The sequence below is a fragment of the Platichthys flesus genome, chromosome 2, assembly GCF_949316205.1.
Source record: "Platichthys flesus chromosome 2, fPlaFle2.1, whole genome shotgun sequence".
In the NCBI taxonomy this organism is placed as follows: domain Eukaryota; kingdom Metazoa; phylum Chordata; class Actinopteri; order Pleuronectiformes; family Pleuronectidae; genus Platichthys; species Platichthys flesus.
In genome coordinates this window covers 5,146,581-5,165,826 of record NC_084946.1, presented here as the reverse complement: position 1 = coordinate 5,165,826, position 19,246 = coordinate 5,146,581, and the positions used below count along the sequence as shown (strand labels likewise).

Genomic DNA, 19,246 nt, shown 5'->3' with positions numbered 1-19,246 from the left:
GTGGCTGAAGCTGCTCCTTAGCTTGTCCAGTGTTTTGTGGAGGGGGTGAGAGGGATTGTCCATGATTGCCAGCAGTTTTGCCAGCATCCTGTCCTCCACCACCTCCTCCAGGGTGACAACTTAGAGCCAACCACAGACTCTGCCTTCCTGATGAGTTTTCTTTCAATACTCTTGCAACATCCTTAAACCATTTCCAGATTTCGAAAAAATAATTATAGATTAAAATAAAACCCATCACTTTATAGTAGTAGTAGGTGGTTGCAGTTGGTGGTTTACTGGGGAACCAGAGGGTTGTGACTAAATTAATGATATCACTCTCCTTAGAGGAAGTAGAGCCTCCATATACCTTGTGGAGGATGAGCCAGAACAAGACCAGTAGAAATCCCTCAGAGCTCCAGGATGACGTCAGGTCGTTTATCAGTGTGAGTCAGGAAATAAGAAAGCTAGGCACAGGATGCTGCATACACACACACACACACACACACACACACACACGCACACACACACACACACACACATAGCCAATAGCAATCCTCAAATGAGATGAATAAATCACCCCTTACTGTCACTCTGTCCTAGCAAGGGAGCCATTTATTATTTTTTAGGGTCAGGAAGTGCGCTGGGCAGCCAACATAATACAATACATCCACAATATACTTCTTGCACAGAAAAAGAAAAGTTTGAATAAAGATGCATCAGGTGGCTGTCTGGGATCTTGAGAACAAGTGTGCAGTGAATTCTAGTAGGTAATGTCACCTTCAAATCTATTTTCCTCAACAATAGAAATAAATGCTGTGACTGATGGGGTCAATATAATATGGTATTGTGGCGTGCACTAATGGGTGTTTCCTCTCACCCAGTGGAGCAAGGCGCGCCGCTGCGTTCCTCCGTGCGCGTTCGAGGCACCGGGAAAACGGAAGAGCCGGCGCTCGGTAGCAGCCGTGGGCGCTGGCGAGCAAGAGGAGCTGCTGTTCGTTCATGACTCCATATCAGGTAATCAGTTCCTGGTGGACTCCGGCTCGCAGAAGAGCCTTCTCCCTCCTGCAGCTACGGACCTCTCGGCCTGTGGCAGTGGTCCGCGTCTGACAGCGGCTAACGGTTCGGCTATAGAGACGTTTGGTACCAATTCTGTGACTGTGTGTTTCAATGGACGCAAATTTCTGTGTGACTTTATTGTAGCCTCCATTACGGTTCCTATTATCGGAGCAGATTTTCTGTGCACTAATGGGTTGTTAGTGGATGTAGCTAATCGCAGGCTCATTGATGCTGTGTCTTTTGCATCTTTTCCGTGTCAGACAGGGGGACCCACGCTAATTTCGCGGCGTCAAAGGATGTCTTCCAGCGCTTACTGGCGGAATTTCCTGCGCTGACAACGCCCGCATTTTCTGCCGCGGTTACTAAACACGGCGTGGAACATTTCATTCCCAGTGCGGGTACGCCCGTTTTCGCACGTTCGCGTCGCCTCGACACCGTGAAGTTAGCCACCGCGAAGGAGGAGTTTGCTACCATGGAGCGTTTGGGGATCGTTAGGGCTTTTGAGGGGGCTAAGGCTGCCCTGGCTAACGCGGCGCTTCTGGCGCACCCCGCGTCTCGGGCGCCCATCGCCCTCACGACCGATGCTTCGGATGTGGCTGTCGGTGCAGTTGTTGAACAGCGTTTTGCGGGTGCGTGGCAGCCCCTTGCATTTTTTAGCCGCGGTTTGCGAGACAGTGAGCGAAATTACAGTGTGTTTGACCGGGAACTGTTAGCGTTGTACCTGGCTACGCGTCATTTCCGTTTCCTGCTGGAAGGCCGCCCTTTCACAGCCTATGTTGACCACAAACCATTGACGTTTGCTATGGCGAAGGTGACAGAGCCATGGTCTGCTCGCCAACAGCGCCATCTAGCAGCGATCTCCGAATTCACAACGGACATCCAACATGTGGCGGGTAAAGCAAACCCGGTGGCAGACTGCCTGTCGCGGGTGCTGGTGTGCCCTGTGCATCTTGGGGTTAATTTTTCAGCACTGGCCGCCGATCAACCTGGGGACCCGGGTATCGTTGCACTGAGAGCTGCGAGTACCGGTGCAAAATGGTGGGCCTGCCCTCCTTTGCGACGTCTCCACGGGCCGCCCCCGCCCGGTAGTGCCGGTTGCTTGGCGCCGTCGGGTCTTTGATATGGTGCACTCTCTTTCTCATCCGGGTGTCCGGGCGTCGGTGAAGTTGGTGTCTTCGAAGTTTGTGTGGCCTGGCCTTCGCAAAGAGGTCAAGGAGTGGGCGGCCACATGTGTGGCGTGTCAGCGCGCAAAAGTTCACCAGCACACTAGGGCGCCCCTCGAGCCATTTTTGATTCCGGCCAAGCGTTTTGATCATGTGCATATCGACCTTGTGGGGCCTCTTCCCCCTTCCCAGGGTTTTACACATCTCCTTACCATGGTAGATCGGACCACTAGGTGGCCAGAGGCGGTTCCTCTGTCTTCCACGACATCTGCGGACGTGGCACGCGCTTTTCTTTCAGCTTGGGTCTCACGTTTTGGTGCACCGTCTGATATCACCTCTGACAGAGGCCCGCAGTTCATTTTGAATCTCTGGTCGGCGCTAGCAAAGTCTTTGGGCACACAGGTTCACCGTACCACTGTCTACCACCCCCAGGGTAACGGTTTGTGTGAACGTTTTCGCTGGTCGCTTAAGGCGTCATTGCGGGCTGCGCTCTCAGATGCAAACTGGTTGGATCGGTTGCCGTGGGTGATGCTCGGGTTGCGCTCGGCTCCTAAGGCTGACCTGGATGCCTCGCCTGCAGAGTTGGTGCTCGGTCAGCCGCTCCGCGTCCCAGGGGAGTTTCTGCCTCAGAGCTCGGCCCCCTTTCCGGTTCCTGTTGCGCGTCCTGCGTCACAGGCCGCTTGTGCACCGGTGCCCGTGCATCATTTTTCTCCTCTGTCTTTCGTGCCAACGGATCTCGCGACCAATCGGTTTGTTTTCGTGCGTCACGATGCTCACCGGTTTCCCCTCTAAGCCCCCGTATGATGGCCCGTTTAGAGTGTTAGAGGCGGGTTCTAAAAGTTTCATTCTAGACATGGGCGGGCGCAGGGAGCGCGTTTCGGTAGACAGGCTTAAGCCAGCTCATCTGTTGGCCGGCGAGGAGGTGCTACCGGCCCGGGTTCCCCGTCGTGGTCGCCCCCCTTCTAAGACCCCTGTGTTGTTTTCTCCAGTTGTGCCTCCTGATCCTGTGCCTGTTGTAAATGATGTCCCTTCTGCCTGTTCCACCCCTGCGTTTGCGGACGGGGGTCGGCGTAGCAGTTATGGTCGCCTTGTTAAACCCCCTGAGCGGTACTGACTTTTGTCCCATTTTTTTTTCCCTCTGGGTGTTCCGGGGGGGGGGGGCTGTGTGGCGTGCACTCATGGGTGTTTCCTCTCACCCAGTGGGTTGATGGGTAATGTTAGTAGAGGCTGTAGCTATATATACTTCCCGTATGGGGAACATGTGCTAGTTCTTCCTTGCTACTGAATAAACGACAGTAAACAGTACCTGCGTCTCTGCCTTTCCTTGTCTTGCCACAGTACAAACATTTACATTGGACTCATCAATTGTCATTAATCATTTTGAGGCATGGTGTGCATAACCATGCAAGAACTATTCAACTTGTTCAGGTGTGGTTGAACCATTAAGCTGAAATACATATGCACATTGCAGGAACAAGTAGGGGGGACTTGACATCATTTTGCATGTATGGATTACCGTAATGGCCATTGCCACCGAGGCTTATTCCTCATCAGGATAGCTTATGGGCTTTGAGATTGCTTTCGACTGAAAGCACTTGAAACTTTAAGTCACAGGAACTGTTTTAAAGAAACTAAAAGGTTCCAGCGGTCTGTTGTTTAACTGTATTTCCACTGTGGTCAAAAGACAAGGGAGGTTTATGCAAATTATTCTGCTGACATAATGACAATAAGGTGTTCAGCATCAGGGTCCCTTTATACATTTTGATATGTATTTATAGAACAGAGGCACAGTAGACTAAAGGTGTATGCCTCAAACAGCAATAGAAAATAACTTTCCTCTGAATCAGAGCTGGAGAGGCTATATCAACAAGTAGCATTCAAAAATCTGACAAACATGTCGATTTCACACAATGATCAGCCAGGTATGTGGCAATCACTTCTATCATGTGCGTGTGTGTGTGAAGGCCTTTGAAAAGAGATGCTTCCCCCCTTTTCTACAACAATAGCCTTTTGAAATTAAGTTTGACTATTCATACTCCCATCACATGCCGACATTATCGTTTTCTTTTTAGGCATAGCTGACCTTTAAAACAAGGAATACCTTATCACTTATTATTAAACTTTTCCATTTACCGAAACGACATTTTCATACATGAAAGTTTGACTCCTCATTCGGGCTCAGTCCATTGTCGAATTATCTTTACATCAAAAGCCAACAGGGTAGAGCCTGAGAGGTTTACACTGATTATGAATTATGTGGGTGTCTTATTAGTGCAAGTTTTACAGCAAATGATGGAGAGGAAGGTTGGTGTTGGTCAATCAGAAGCAAACACACTGCGTAGGTGATCACTGAAAAAGCTCTGTGCTGACTGAATGTGTTTCCAGTCAAATTATCCAGGAATGATGACACACCAGGATTAAAACCGACATGCAGTTTCAGTTAATCAGTAGTGAAACACGCACTCACACACACACACATACAAACACACAAACACACAGAGTTCACTTTAATGTTAATATACTGTCTCAGTCTGGTTTCTATGAACTATTGCTGTGTGTGTATGGTGTATGTAGTCCAGGTATAACTTATGTTGTGGGCACCTACATCCGTTTACACATTGACATTATAGGGACTTAACAACCCTTTAAGGTGAAGAACTGTCCAGGATAAGCTTTGGCTAGGCTAGGGTTTTGTTTGTACATCTATCTTAGTGAGGACACTGATTGGCATAGGACATTCCCTAGCCCCTCACCCCAACCTTAACCATCAAAATGAAATGCCTAACCCTTACCCTAATAGAAGCCTTATTCTAACCCTAACCTAAAAACTCTCTCTTCAATCTTAACCCTGAAACAGACCATTGAAGGTGGGTCAGAAAGTGAGGACCACCCAAAATGTTCTCACTCTGTAGGTGGTAGGCACAAAATTGCCCTCACAAAGATATTTGTACTAGTACAGACACACTGACCAGAATACATTGTCAAAGCAGCATCAGTCGAATTAACACTGAGCAAATGAAAACAACCCATGCTGCCTTCTTTTCTTTCTCTTTTATATACACACACACACACACACACACACACACTCTCTCTCTGTCTCTTTATGTTAAATTGATGAACTTACAATTAGTATCCTTTCCCATCATTGCTGGTGTCATCATTGAATCTCTGGTACGTTTTGGTCACCGTTGACTTCCGCAGAGCTCTGTCTAAGCTCATTGTCAGAGATCTGGTGTAGATCCTAGTGAAGTTTCCCAATATGCCTATTACATTCTCTCTTTTTTTCTGTTTGTTACAGTAACAGCAGATACAACCAAATAGGTAAGCATTGGATTGACTGGCACTACATGACAAACAAAACACTGAAAAGGTTTGTTTTGCAGAAGATCAAAACATATGTGGTTTGGATGGGACTCTATCAATAGGAGATTACTGTGAGCCCTGTTGACTCGGGTTTCCTCCTGAGCCCCACCTCACTCTTGGTATGGATATAATTGGTTAATGATTGATGGATTGATTATTTAAACATGTCCCTCTCTGGCTTGACATGCAGAGTTAAACACCCAACGTACATACTCGTTTCATTGTGTTGTATTTTTAAATTCACATAATGAATGTATATTTAGTTTCATTAGTTACAATTTCATAGATAGAAACTCTTCTACTGTTTCACATTGGGTTAGTCTAATTCTAAAAATGTAAACATACAAAAAAACACAATATACATACCTCCATTCATTATCTACACGTTATATACACCAGCACAGTCTGACCTAAGATTGTAGAATCAATGTGGAATTAATGTATAAATCAGAGACAAGACAACTTTATTTTTAGGACTTTGCAGGGCTATAAACAGTTTAACTCAGACTGTGACTATTGCATTTGTGGTGTTGAATCTCAAATATAACAGACATTTTCTTTTTTCTTAGTTTTCCACTATTTTCACATGGTAGTTGCTAACTTATCCTTTCCTCTCTACCATGTTATGTCAGGATGTGGAGTTTATTTCCCATCATTATTCAAGGGCATGGTGTTTCATTTGGAGAGCAGTACAACATGTGATAGGTGACTGAAGTAATGAACGGCTCATTGGCTCATAGAGGACTGTTGGTTAACTGAGGATGATTTTAAAATTACATCATATCTTTGGAAAAGAATATGTATCTTGCGTTTCTTAGACAAAGTTATACTTGGCAGTGCAGCTGGTGGTGACCTTTAAAAAAGAAATCTTGATTCCAAAGCGTGGTCAGTCATGTTCGAGAGCATCATTTCTTCCTTTCACGTTCAGATTTCTGCTCCTCTCCCTCAAACAGCTCCTTCTCATGTGCAAAATTGCACTGCTCAGCTCAGAAGAGCTTCTCTGCACCAAGATACAAGCTGAACAAGTGATCTGTTTCAGTTTGTCTCCTTCTTCTTATGCACAGGCTGCTTCTGCACACTTGTGAAACATCTGTGCACAGATTACAACTCACTCTCCCTTTTGAGAAACAGTAATTGCACATAAAGGTCACTGTTTGAGGAAAATAAACATGGCACTTGCCATGTGCCACTAACAGTAGGGGGGACGGGGTAAGATGAGCCTCTTTTTACATTTGATGATTTTACTGAAAAACAGACTTGTATTTGCTTCAAACAATAGTTACTATATATACCTCAGGTTGTTGTGTACCCATGGAAATTAAAATTAGTTATCTAATTATTATGGTTCAGAACAACGACCCATCCAAAAAGTGGCTCCTTTGGCACAACTTACCCCAAAGTGGGGTAAATTATCATAGTGATGGGGTAAATTGAGTCCTCTGTGGGTAAATGGTGCCACTATTAAAAGTTGATGTTAAAATGACACAAAATCCATGCCATCAATTTAACAAAGGCAAAAAAGTATTATTTAAAGGACCCATCGTATGCTCATTTCACCACAGTTGATATGGCTCCTTGGGGTCTTAATGAAATGTCTGTAACACATTTTGGTCAAAATACCACAAGGATCATTTAAAACAGCACCCTTTTTACCCTGTCTACAACAGCCCTCCTCAGATTGACCTGTTTTGAGTACCCCGCCCCCCTCTCACCCTCCCCCTCTCCCCTTCTCCCCCTCACCCCTCCTTCACGAGATACAAGCGCCTGATTAGCTATCCATTACCTCTGTAGAAATATGGCTACTGGAGACGAAGATACAATCTTTCAACCATATCGTTTTGAACCAGAGTCAGGTGGGCTGAAGCCTGGCTGCGAGAGCCCCAGCGCTCCATCGGCGCCGTCTCCTCTGGGAGAGGGTGGAGCGTGTTAGCCGGGGTGCCTGTCTCTCCCCGGAGCTGGTAAGATGATGGTGGGGGGTGGTCCAAGGCCATGTAGCGAGACTCCCTACATAGGCATGGTTGGAACATGATTTTTCGGTCGTAATCCCATTCAACGTCATCTAGCATATCGTTTCTGACATAGAGGAACCACAACAAATCGCGGGAGTTGTTTTTTTACAGAGTTTTTGGGACGGTAGACATGACAGATACCCAAATTAACGTGTAGAAGCACTACTAAAGTGGAATTTTCATAATATGTCCCCTATAAGTAAAACCATTTATCTGTTTAATGTTGTTCGACATGTTACTTAAACATTTTAGGGAAGGATTAAACTATGATATTTGTGTGCTAGCAACAGAAAGAATGTGTACTTGTACTTTTGTGTACGTACAGCATTTGTTTGTGTGACTTAAACTTAACATTAATAAACAAAGTACTTATAACATTAACATTGTAACACGTGTAACAGTGATCAAACTTCAACATAAACTTAACAGTCAAACAGAAAGAGTTTGTGAACCTGTACGAATGCATGTCTAGGTGTGTGTCTATGTGTGTGTGTGTTTGGTTGTGTGCAGTGAGCAATTACCATTGGCTCCATTTATCACTGGCTTTTTTTAACCAACAACCACCATTTTGACAAAACTGTTTCAAATAGTAGCTCAGATCAATAGTTATGTTAAGTTTTTTACCTTGTTTTCAAGCCTTGAATTGACTTTAATTAACATTTAAATAAAATATCTATTTGAATTAAGATACAAAACTTTAGAAACATGATGAATTCACTATGGTTTACAAAATCTGTTTTTCTGCTCTGGTTTGCTTTCCACTCACTCCATGTGTTTGAGTCAAACATGTAATGAGTAATGTCTGTGCAGGAACATATACAAGAAAATGATGTTTCACCACAGTTTTGATGTTTATCTCTGAAATATGTCACAAACATAAATATTTGGAAACTTCCTTTAGCCTACCCGTTTCAAAATAAAAGCACTCCAGCGTTTCTGTTGACTGAATCCATTAATTTGTTTTAAAAAGGTTTTATTATGCAAAATATTTGTAGGAGTGAAGGATGCACAGCTTCATACTGTACAGTACTGGTATATAGCTGAGTACCTAGGACTACTTTTATAAAGGAGATACATTAGTTGTACCAGAAACCTCACAAAGGCTTTAATTATATTAAAGGCTAACATAAATAACTTGAGGTGATGGGCAGTAGTGTCTCCCCTCTTTCTCTCATACACACACATGAATGGGCATTTAAACCCTATGTAAAAACATAGCGCTGGCAGTAGCAGCTCTGCGGCAAAACCAGAGCCGGTGTGAACAACTGACAAACGCAACATCCAGGAGCCGTTTGAGCTCCCCATTGACATCCGGACATCAGAAAGTTTACACATCTTCTGCCGAAAACTAAAAACATACCTCTTCTGACTTTACCTTGAATAAAAAAACAAAAATAAAAAAAAACACAACTTTTGAAACTAGCACTTTAGTAGCACTTAAATGGCACTTACTTATAGCACTTTGTATTTTTGCTTTATTTTGAAAAAATTGTACTTTCTTGATTCTTGTCGTCCTTGGTATGTACCCTCGGGTTTGAATGCACTTAGTGTAAGTCGCTTTGGATAAAAGCGTCAGCTAAATGAAATGTAATGTAATGTAATGCTTCTGCAGCAGGTGTGGCCCAGGTGTGAGACTGAAGCGGAGGAGTCAAACTGGAGGAAAGGACACCTGAGAGTGGGCCACTGGAGAGAGGAGCATGGTTTTGGGGGAGAAGTATTTCAAAATCTGAACGAAATAATGCAGTAATTGAAAGACCATGCTCCTGAATTAAAGAAATTCAGCCATACATTGCCAAGCACAAAGTTGACTTAGGTACAAATTATATATTTTTTTACAGTGAAAATTCGTTTTTTTCTGGATTGTTCATTTAACTGGAAGTTCAATCATACTCAGTCCTCAATGAGCCATGAGTCATTAGTGTAGTCACTCATCACATGTTTCACTGTTGACGTGAAGTTCAATTCACAGTGCTGTCTGATAGATACACCATGTTTCCCATTACTGAGCTGTTGATCGACCCAAAAGATACAGCTGTACGCTCATGTCTGTGTGTGTGTGTGTGTCTAGAGGTTAACAGCCTGTGGTTTCAGTTGCATGCAGGGCCAAGTCTTTTGGGTTTGGCTCTAACATTGTTAAGCAGAGAATATGCAGCGGAATTGCTGTGTAATGTGTGAGTGTGTGTGTGGTTGGTTCCATTGCAGTACAGAGTAAACAGCAGCTATGCTAATATCATCCATACGAGCATCCTACCGAGCTACATATGAGCTGTGTTTTCTCAGCTGCTGTGGGCTGTTGCGGTTGTGAAAGCTACCCACAATGCCACCACTGATGGGTTTGTTGCTCCATAACAAAGCTGCTTGAATACAGACCCACTGCTCTGTAGCTGGTCTAATTTGTGATAGAGTTGTGTCTATAATGGTCAATATATACCCAAGGTTTGATAATTAAATGTGGTAACTGCAACTTTTCTGGTCATCTCCATCTTTCTTGAGTCGTTAAGGAGTGGCCATGACACATCTTCCCCAAGTCCCAAGTAGCCAATGAACAATTCGGCTTATTAAACAGTGTATTTGTGATCTAAATATGAAGTTGGAATAGGCCCTTAACTTCGAAGTGGACGAAAGCCAAAACAACAAACAATTTAATCTGCACAGAAATCCCTCATCACTATCTGTCCACATATTAACATATCAAATCACAATAGCAAAACGTCCTTACCAACAAAAACAGGAGTAAAAATGGTCAAAATGAGACTAGCACTCCATTCTTACTAATTAGTGAATACAAAAGTAAGCACACAGGTTCAAGGGACTAAAAGACGATGTGGTAGGTTGGGAGAGGAGGAGGGCGTGTCTCCACTTGCAGCCCAACCGCTCCATCTATGCTCATCCTAATCAGCTCCAAGGTCTCCAATGGTCAACCAATCACTGTCTCGTCCTGGCACAGACCTCTTTGCATGCTAACAGGCCAACATTCATCATGAGGCTATAAAAGAAAACGTATTCACCACAGACAAAATGTTGTTGTAACAGTTGTGATGATAAATCATGTGGCTTTCAAAATGTCCCTTACTCCTGTGTTATTGGAGTTACTGTATTTGCCAGCTCATGTAAACAAACAGCCATTGTTGATGGGTTTTGTGTTGGTGGGAGTTAGAATGTTAATGGTTAAAATATGGGTGAGATCTAAGACGCTCTCACCACAGATGTGTCATGGTTGGCCAGATCTCAGATCTGATTGGGATCCATTAAATTGTTTCCCAAGCTTCGTGAAAATAAGGTTGAGCTCTCCTCTGGTCAGAAGGCCTGGGTAGTGTACCTGAAGCTGTTGGGAAAAAGCCGAAAACAACATAAGAAGAAAAGATATGATACTTTAATTAACTGATAAACTAATACCAAAAAACATGAATGAGTCAGATTTATATGCTCACCATCACTGCTTTAACACCGCTCCCATACCAATACAGATGATTCAGTCATCAAACAGATTAGTAATCAGATAAAAGCTTCAGCCGCCTTTTACTGGATCGTCTTTCCATGTGGCTTTAATGAGACGGAGAACAATTTGCTAATTCCACTGTAATTGAAGTGCAATTTTAACTGTCATATGAGGCCAAACGAGACAGCTGGATGTATTAACACAATCAGACAATGAGTGGCTTTTTCCAAGGATTGCTCAGTGACATATTGAAGAAGTAAAGATTATGTTTATGTCTTGACGAGACAAACTATCCAAACCTCCTCCTCGGTTTTCAGAGTGTCTGGAACGCTTCTTGGATGCATTTACACTTTGCTTTTTTTTACATACAAATGGATGTTACACCAGCCAAAGTCTGGTAATTTAACCCAAATCTAATTAAAATACAGTTGTCAATGCAAAGTATTTCTGACAGTTATTGGATCACATGTGCAATCAGTTTCTTGAGATATCCGAATGTTCATTTGTCAAAGGGATCTTTCATCCATCCCATACTTTTTGGTCCACAAGCTAAATTCAATCATCTTCCCTTATCGGCATATGTTTGTACATATCATCTGTGACCAATATTTATGACCGTACCAGCAGCAACATCTTTTTCATGTCCTCTTCAGTACGTGCTGCTTCTTCTCCTCTCTGTTCAGTTATGTTGGCTGTCATTGCTCATGAAGTGTCCACTCCTTTTACTGTCCAATGTAAACAAGGAAATGTAAATTAAATCATTTCCAATGTACCAGATGATTGGTCTTTGGAAAAACCAGGCACCAGGTACATGGAAGAGCAGGTCAGATAAGGAATCTATCACTGTTATTCTAGTTATGTGCTTAATTTATGGACTTTAAACACACAAGATTGAGCTCTCAAATACACCAAAGCCCAATTTTCCTATCACCGACCTTCATGACTCCCACAAAACCGCCAACGACCCTGTAATGTGAGTCAGCCATCGGACGGAGGGAAAGTCCACGTCAGAGTATTACTTGAAGATTCAGCCTTGTCTTCAGCTTGCCTCTGTAATTGAATTAGGAAGTGGTGGGAATCTAAAGAGCTGCAGAGAGGGTTGTAAGTAAACAGACTTGGCCTTTTTATCCCTGCGTACGTTTGAAGTGCATAAACCCCCCCTTGCCTTTTATGAGGTGTACTTTCTGTGTTGTGCTGTCAAGTATTGAGTTTCACAAGCGGGGTTAGTTAGTTTATTTTAGAATGAGGTAATGAAGGTGCCGGGTGATGAGAAGAGGAGTAAAACAGTTAAGAGAGGGATGGGAGCTAGAGAAAAAACCTGAGAAGAACATAGTGTTACAGAGAGACAAGGGAAGATAGGGAAAAGAGAGGGTTTAAGGCTCTCATTGGTCACGGTCAGATTCGGTCCTGGGAACCTGGGATGTAATCTGGAGAGCACACATCAACCATCACACTGACTAGCAACATTTCACCTACAATAAAATTGTATACATTTAGCACTTATATCATGCAAAGTGATGGCAGGAGAAGTATGAAGAAGGTTGCTTGGATGATTTTCTATATCTTGAGCTTTAGATTTAAGATTTAAGACTTATCAGCAGTATGGCTTTAAATAAATCAATAACCAGTACAATTTGTCTTTCAAGGTGGTAAGGTGAATGTAGCTGTAATTAGTAAGTAGGACAAAGACAATTAGGAGAACCTACAAACAAGCACTGTGGAACACCAGTGGTATCTGCAGCTGAAAAATTTCATTTGAAAAAAGCTCCTGATGAGTTGATTATATAAATCTGAACCTCAACTTTTACCTTTTTTTGATGATAATGAAAATAGTTTAAAACAAAATAGTTGCTGTAATCTGAAATATTTTACATTCATCAAAGTAAGAAGCAGCAATATTAAATCATTCATTTATTGCTCTGTTGTGCGGCACTGGAACAAACAAAAGGGGAAAGAACGGATTGCTTTTGGTTAAATCTAAATCTTGAGTAGAATCACTAATATCTTGAAAAGTGTTTAAGCCTTATTTTGATTTGTGGCCGCACATTCATTGGAGTACAATGTGGAAAGCATGACTGTGTTAGTTTAAAATCAACAATTGCAGTGCACGGATGGCATGTCTAGCTCCCCAAAGCGACCAAAAGCTGTGTTTCCATTTTGTTCAAATAATTTATCTTTAGATAATGGCTTGGCAAAATGAATGGCATTTATCTAAGGGGTATCGAGGTCATTCTCTCTGCCTGCATCTCGCCCTCCTTAGTGTGAGGTCCTGAAGCTCACCAAGCCACATGGAGAATTTACGACAGAGGACTTGAGCTGCATACCTTAGATTTCTCTTTAAACAGATCCATCTCTACATGAGAACAGGCGCACTATAAATCAACCTGACGAGGGGATGAAATAATAAAAGAAGGGGGATAGAAATACGGTGCACAGGTTTTCACAGCGCTGGTGTTTTACTCAGTGCCCTGTAACAGCATGTGATGTGTTGACCCCAAGTTGCAGCTCCAATCTATTAGGCTAGATGGCGTAGTGCCTTCAAAAGCTCATCTAAACACAACAGGATTTTGTGCCAGGCCACAGCTAAGATAAGTGATGTTTTTTTCAGGTAGCAACTAAAGGACAGCATCAGTCTGCTTTTAAAGAACAGTTAAAGAAAGACGGTGGCAACCCTGCCACATGGATGATCTTACCATTTGTCACTTTTCATAATCTAATTCCCTCATGAAAAAATGGTGGCATATAAAAGATTGACGAAGCCAGCACAACAAATATCAGCCAATTATCAACAAGATGGGAAAAAATTATGCGAGACAAAGGGGGAAGAGCCAAGGGTAAGCCAGGTCCCTGCTCAGGCTCTGCATGGGAGGTTTCAGGGCCACTCAGCAGCAGGGCACGAAGAGCCAGCCACTGCACATTCAGCCTGTGCGGTTGAGAGGTCGGCCTTGCTGTCTAGCTTGGCTGCAGTGCTGCGCAGGGTGGCTGCAGCCAAGCCAAACAGCCCTATACCATCACACACACACACACACACACACACACACACACACACACACACTGCTCCAAGTCTTAATTTAGACTTTATTTTGATTTCTCCTCAATCTGTGGGTGTTGGATTGGAGCTCTTTGACGCAGCCTGGCTCAGCTGTTCCTCCACCTTGTTCTGTCTCATTACTCTTGCTTGTCCATCTGTCTGTCTGTCCTCTTCCTGAGCTCCCCAGTCAAACACTGTTCTTCTGTTTATGCGGAAATACTGGAACTGCTTTGCGTCACTCACTCATGCTGCTGCAAGAGCAATTCTTCAGTCAGTCACGTTTACGCACCAGCTCCAAAACTTCTCTCCATCAATGGATTCCATATTGAATTGCTGTGTTTTTTGTATCTGTCAAAGGTTACAATACGTTTTTTGAGCCCTCAGAGGCACCATACTTGCAACCGTAATCGTCCAAATTAACATCTCAGAAGCTACTACATCTCGTTTCAGAACACAATGTTTGACCCAATGTTACTACATCCAACCACAAAGACCACATTGAAAATGACCCCAGCCATTGACGCACAATACCAGAGAGATTTGTCCACTGTAGCGCTATTTCTAGCAAAACCCATTACTGGGATCCGAAGTGATAGGAACATTTTCCTGGTGAAAAGCCCATTCATAAGTGAACAGCAGGCAAATCGTATGGACCCAATGTTTTCAAAATTGAGAGAACCACAAAGTCATCATCACCACCCGACTCCATTCGATCTCCTCCTGTGAATTATCCTCTGAAAATAAGATTAAAAATGCATACTCTGGATGCAATTCTGATTATTTAAAATGTGACACTTGACCCATGAGAAATTATTGTTGCTCTTTTTGTTTGTCTGAAAATACCACCTACTGTTGTATTTAGGCTTTGGAGAGCTGAAAGTGAAATGGTCCCGTAAGTGTTACTGTGAGTGAAAGCCAGAGGAAAGAGGTGAAACTCAAGGAGGTACTTGAGTGAAATCACATATATGCTGGTGATAAGCTAAGCCACACACACACACACCCACACATGCAAACACACAAACGGAGTGGAGAGAGACTCATTAAGGGGTCATAAATCACAGGGAGCAGTGCCATAGAGCGATCACTCTCCCTCTGTTTAAACACTGCTCTCACTCAGTGTTATTAGCAGGGGTCCAGCTTTCGCCCACACTGGAGATATTAACCTTCTCTCTAAAGATAATCACAAAGATTACATTTCCTCTGTCAGAGGAGATATTGAGTTCAGTTGGAGGCTCATACACAGGAACCTACTTTCGGTCCTTGGTCATGTTTGTGTTTGGCATGTTTCATGACAATGTAACATCAGGTACTACCAATATATTAGCCAGACATTCTGTTTTGTATATTCATTGGTGAATTAGTTTTAATTATTCAGTAAATTCTTTAACATATCATTGGCATCCATTCACGTTTAAAGCAATTTACCTATTCATCAGTCCACTTTAAATACCTCCTAATGACAAAGTGACACATGTTGGTGAATAATATATCACCGACAGGATTCTCGCTTTTAGAATTCAGCTCCTAGCCCATATCTTTCATGTACCAGAAACCTCAGTTAGAATTTGACTTATATTTAATTAGGTTAGGGATCTCTTTTATAGAATATTCTCTCTCTCTCAAGGTTTATGAAAGAAGCCAAAAGTTGCACCTAATACGAATTTCATACATATGAGATCATCTCACTTAAAGATGGTGTTGGCAATAGTAGAAAAGCTAGCACAAACAGGCTAGACTTTTCTGTGTCTTACTCACTAACCTAGTGATCTCTGCTTAAGGTGTGTAAAGATGCGTTCACCCCAAATTTGATACGATAAAAATGTACGCATAAAGATCACATAATTACACAAAGTATATGCAAAGATGCGAACATCACCATTAGAAGAGGGTATCCTAATCGCTGCAGCGTCATCACATTTCAAAGCTTGAGTTTTAATTAGTGTCTCGGACTTGTGAAGACTCCTGACATGAGCAGTGTGAGCAGGCCCTAATGACATGTTTGGCTTTGTTTATTACTGTCCTACAGTCAGCTAAATGACACATGAAGTGGATTTCCACAATTTGAAGTATTTAATGAACAAATTACCAACCCTTATTTACACATATAGATTGAAACAAGTGCTGAAGCTTTTTATATGTTAAGGAAATGTTAAAAACAACATATATTCATTGTTATTTGGTTGTGATTTGGCTAATTTATCAACTATCAGCAGTTTTGACACTGTGAATACAAAAGAATTATCAACCTGCGTCAAAAGAGTGGCTTGCACATACAAACTAATATGAAAGAAATGCATACTATATAATTTCAAACCTACCACATGCATTACTATACATGTATAACAGAAGAAAAAGCTATAAAGCATGCACACACACACAAACACACACACAAGTTCATAACAATTAAATAACGCTTCTGTGCCCAGAGCCTGGGAATGGGATTGACATGTTGCATAAATAGCCACACAGTGGTCTTGGAGGCAACACCCAGAGCCACCCAGCACAATGATAACACACACACACACACACACACACACACACACACACACAAACACACACACACACAAACACACAGCTTCTATGGGAAACTATTACAGTTTAGGGCATACCATAAAACAGTCAACACTATCTGGGTGGAAATCTGTCAGTCTGCATCTGTTGGTTCAGAAAGTTCTCGGAAAGTGTGAGAATGTGTGAGAGTGTATTTAAACAATTGCTGCATGCATGTAGTGTAAACCAATGCAATCCATGTCCATTACACACACAGACACACACACACACACAAACACACACACACTCATTCCTCTTATCTATGTTGCAAGGGAGTTCTGCCTGGTCATTTCCGTGTGGTCGCCCAGGATATTAATCACTGCATCCAGAGTAAACTGTGTGTGTCTGTGTGTTCTGGTGGAGTACCTGATGGAGTGGCTTCCTTGGAAGGAAGTGACATGTTAGAGACGTGGAAAGTGTGTGACCTCAGAGGGATTTCCATCTCTGCGTGTGTGTTTGCATGTGATTTGCTTCAGCATGGTGTCAGTTACTGGGAACCAAACCTCGGTTATCTGTAAATCAGTGTAAAAGTTAGGGCAGTACATTGCCAGTCACAACATGGCAGAGATTTTACACACCCATTAGTAACAATGCTTTTAGATTCTCTGCTCTTAAATTGGGAGGTCTCCTGGTTCATCATGAAGCAGAGAATGGAGTGAAGGAGTTAAAGAGGACAGAGAATTGGGAAGGAATGGAAAAATGCAGGTAAAAGGAACTCAATCCAAAATTCCTCAAATTCTGTCAATAGTTTGGCGCGTGTAAGAACTGGAAGACTGATGCAAGAATCCATTCCATCACAGATTATAATAGTTATAGAGAAAATCATGAGGACAAATCCAAGGAGATACTTTAACAGTGTCAGGTGAGCAGGAGTGGGGCTGAAACTGACTGGCAGGACTTTACAATGACACATTAGACCCTGAATAACTGCTTGTCCCCAGCTACGGGAAGGTAAACTCTATTGGGTAACACAAACAAACACACACAGACACACATTGTCAGGATTCCATTGCCATGGAGGCCCACATTGTCAGGTAAAGACATTTGTGGTGTTTTCAAATGCATGAACTGTGACTTGGGACAAACAAATAAGGATTGATCTATGTGTCAGCAAAAAAACAGCCATATGATTATCAATCAATCAATACAATTTTATTTGTATAGCCCATATTCACAAATCACAATTCGTCTCATAGGGCTTTAACATGGTGTGACATCCTCTGTTCTTAACTCTCAGCAAGAGTAAGGAAAAACTACTAAAAAACCTTTTAACAGGTTAAAATATGAGGAAACCTCAGAGAGAGCCACATGTGAGGACAGAAGTGCAATAGAAGTCAGGTGTAGGAAAAAATCATCAAGATAAAAAGTTTGCAGCAGCATTGATGAGGGTAAACATTTTGAAGGATAACTTCAACACTATATGTCAAGCAGTCCTGCTGCAATCATGGATCCGCCATTACCACTACGATCAGCCGCACGATATAGAATCCACCATACTGGATCCACCATTGCGACCTCTGATGCGCGATCCACAAATCATAATCCATGGTGCTGCCACAGTGGGCCCGGATCTGTGGGCGATAAAGCAAAGGGACTCTGGGAAGGGGTCAAGTCAGTAACATGTACTTATGAGATATGTCTTACTTCGATGTGATAGGGATGGAGAAGAGGAAGGAGAAGCTGGAAAGAGACGCTCCGTGTGTCATGTGTCATAAATTCCCTTTGCGTCTTAGCGTCATCAGGGGTTTTTGCCTTGTAATCAATGATACAATGATACAGGCCGAACTTGGGGGTACACTGAGGCTCAAGGTAAATCTGATTTGATTTGTATGGTAGCACGATGAAAACCATGTGGCCCACTCAGTAGATCAGCCATCGATACCTCTATGCCTTTTTAAACTAAACGCTTTCTATTTTAGAACATAGGACAAGTAACGTTCTGCCGCACTAATTAGTTCTAACTATAAGCTTTATCACAAAGGAAGGTTTTGAGCCTACTCTTAAACGTACAGATTGTGTCTGCCTCCCGAACTGAAAGTGGTAGATTATTCTACAGGAGAGGGTCTTGATGGCTAAAAGCTCTGGCTCCTACTCTACTTTTAGAGACTTTAGTGACGACAAGTAAGCCTGAGTTCTGGGAGCGGAGTGCTCTAGTGGGTTTATAGGGTGCTAACAGCTCTTTAAGGTAAAATGGCGCCATACTATTCAGGGGCTTGAAGGTGAGGAGGAGAATTTTAAATTCTATTCTAGATTTAACTGGAAGCTAGCGTAGCGATGCTAATACAGGAGAAATGTGCTCTCCTATCTTGGTTCTCGTCAGGACACATGCTGCAGCATTTTGGAAAAACTGTAGAGTCTTTAACGACTTACTGCTGGAGCCTGATAGTAATGAATTACAATAGTCCAGTCTCAATGTAACAAAGGTCTGGACTAGTTTTTCTGCATCTCTAAGTGGAAAAAGGCGGTCCTAGAAATTTGTTTTAAGTGTGAATTAAAGGACAAATCAGGATCAAGATAACTCCGAAGTTCCTGACTGTGTCATTTGAAGCAAGGGCAAGGTCATCTTGCACAGCTATATCATGAGATAATGTATCTCTAAGGTGTTTAGGGCCAAGTATTATAACCTCTGTTTTATTTGAGTTTAATAGGAGAAAAT

At 42.6% G+C, this 19,246-nt stretch overlaps 1 pseudogene; it reads left to right on the top strand.

Moving 5' to 3' along the window:
* Positions 1-356: 356 nt before the first annotated feature.
* On the top strand, positions 357-3,312 carry LOC133959306 (uncharacterized; annotated as a pseudogene).
* Positions 3,313-19,246: the final 15,934 nt, after the last annotated feature.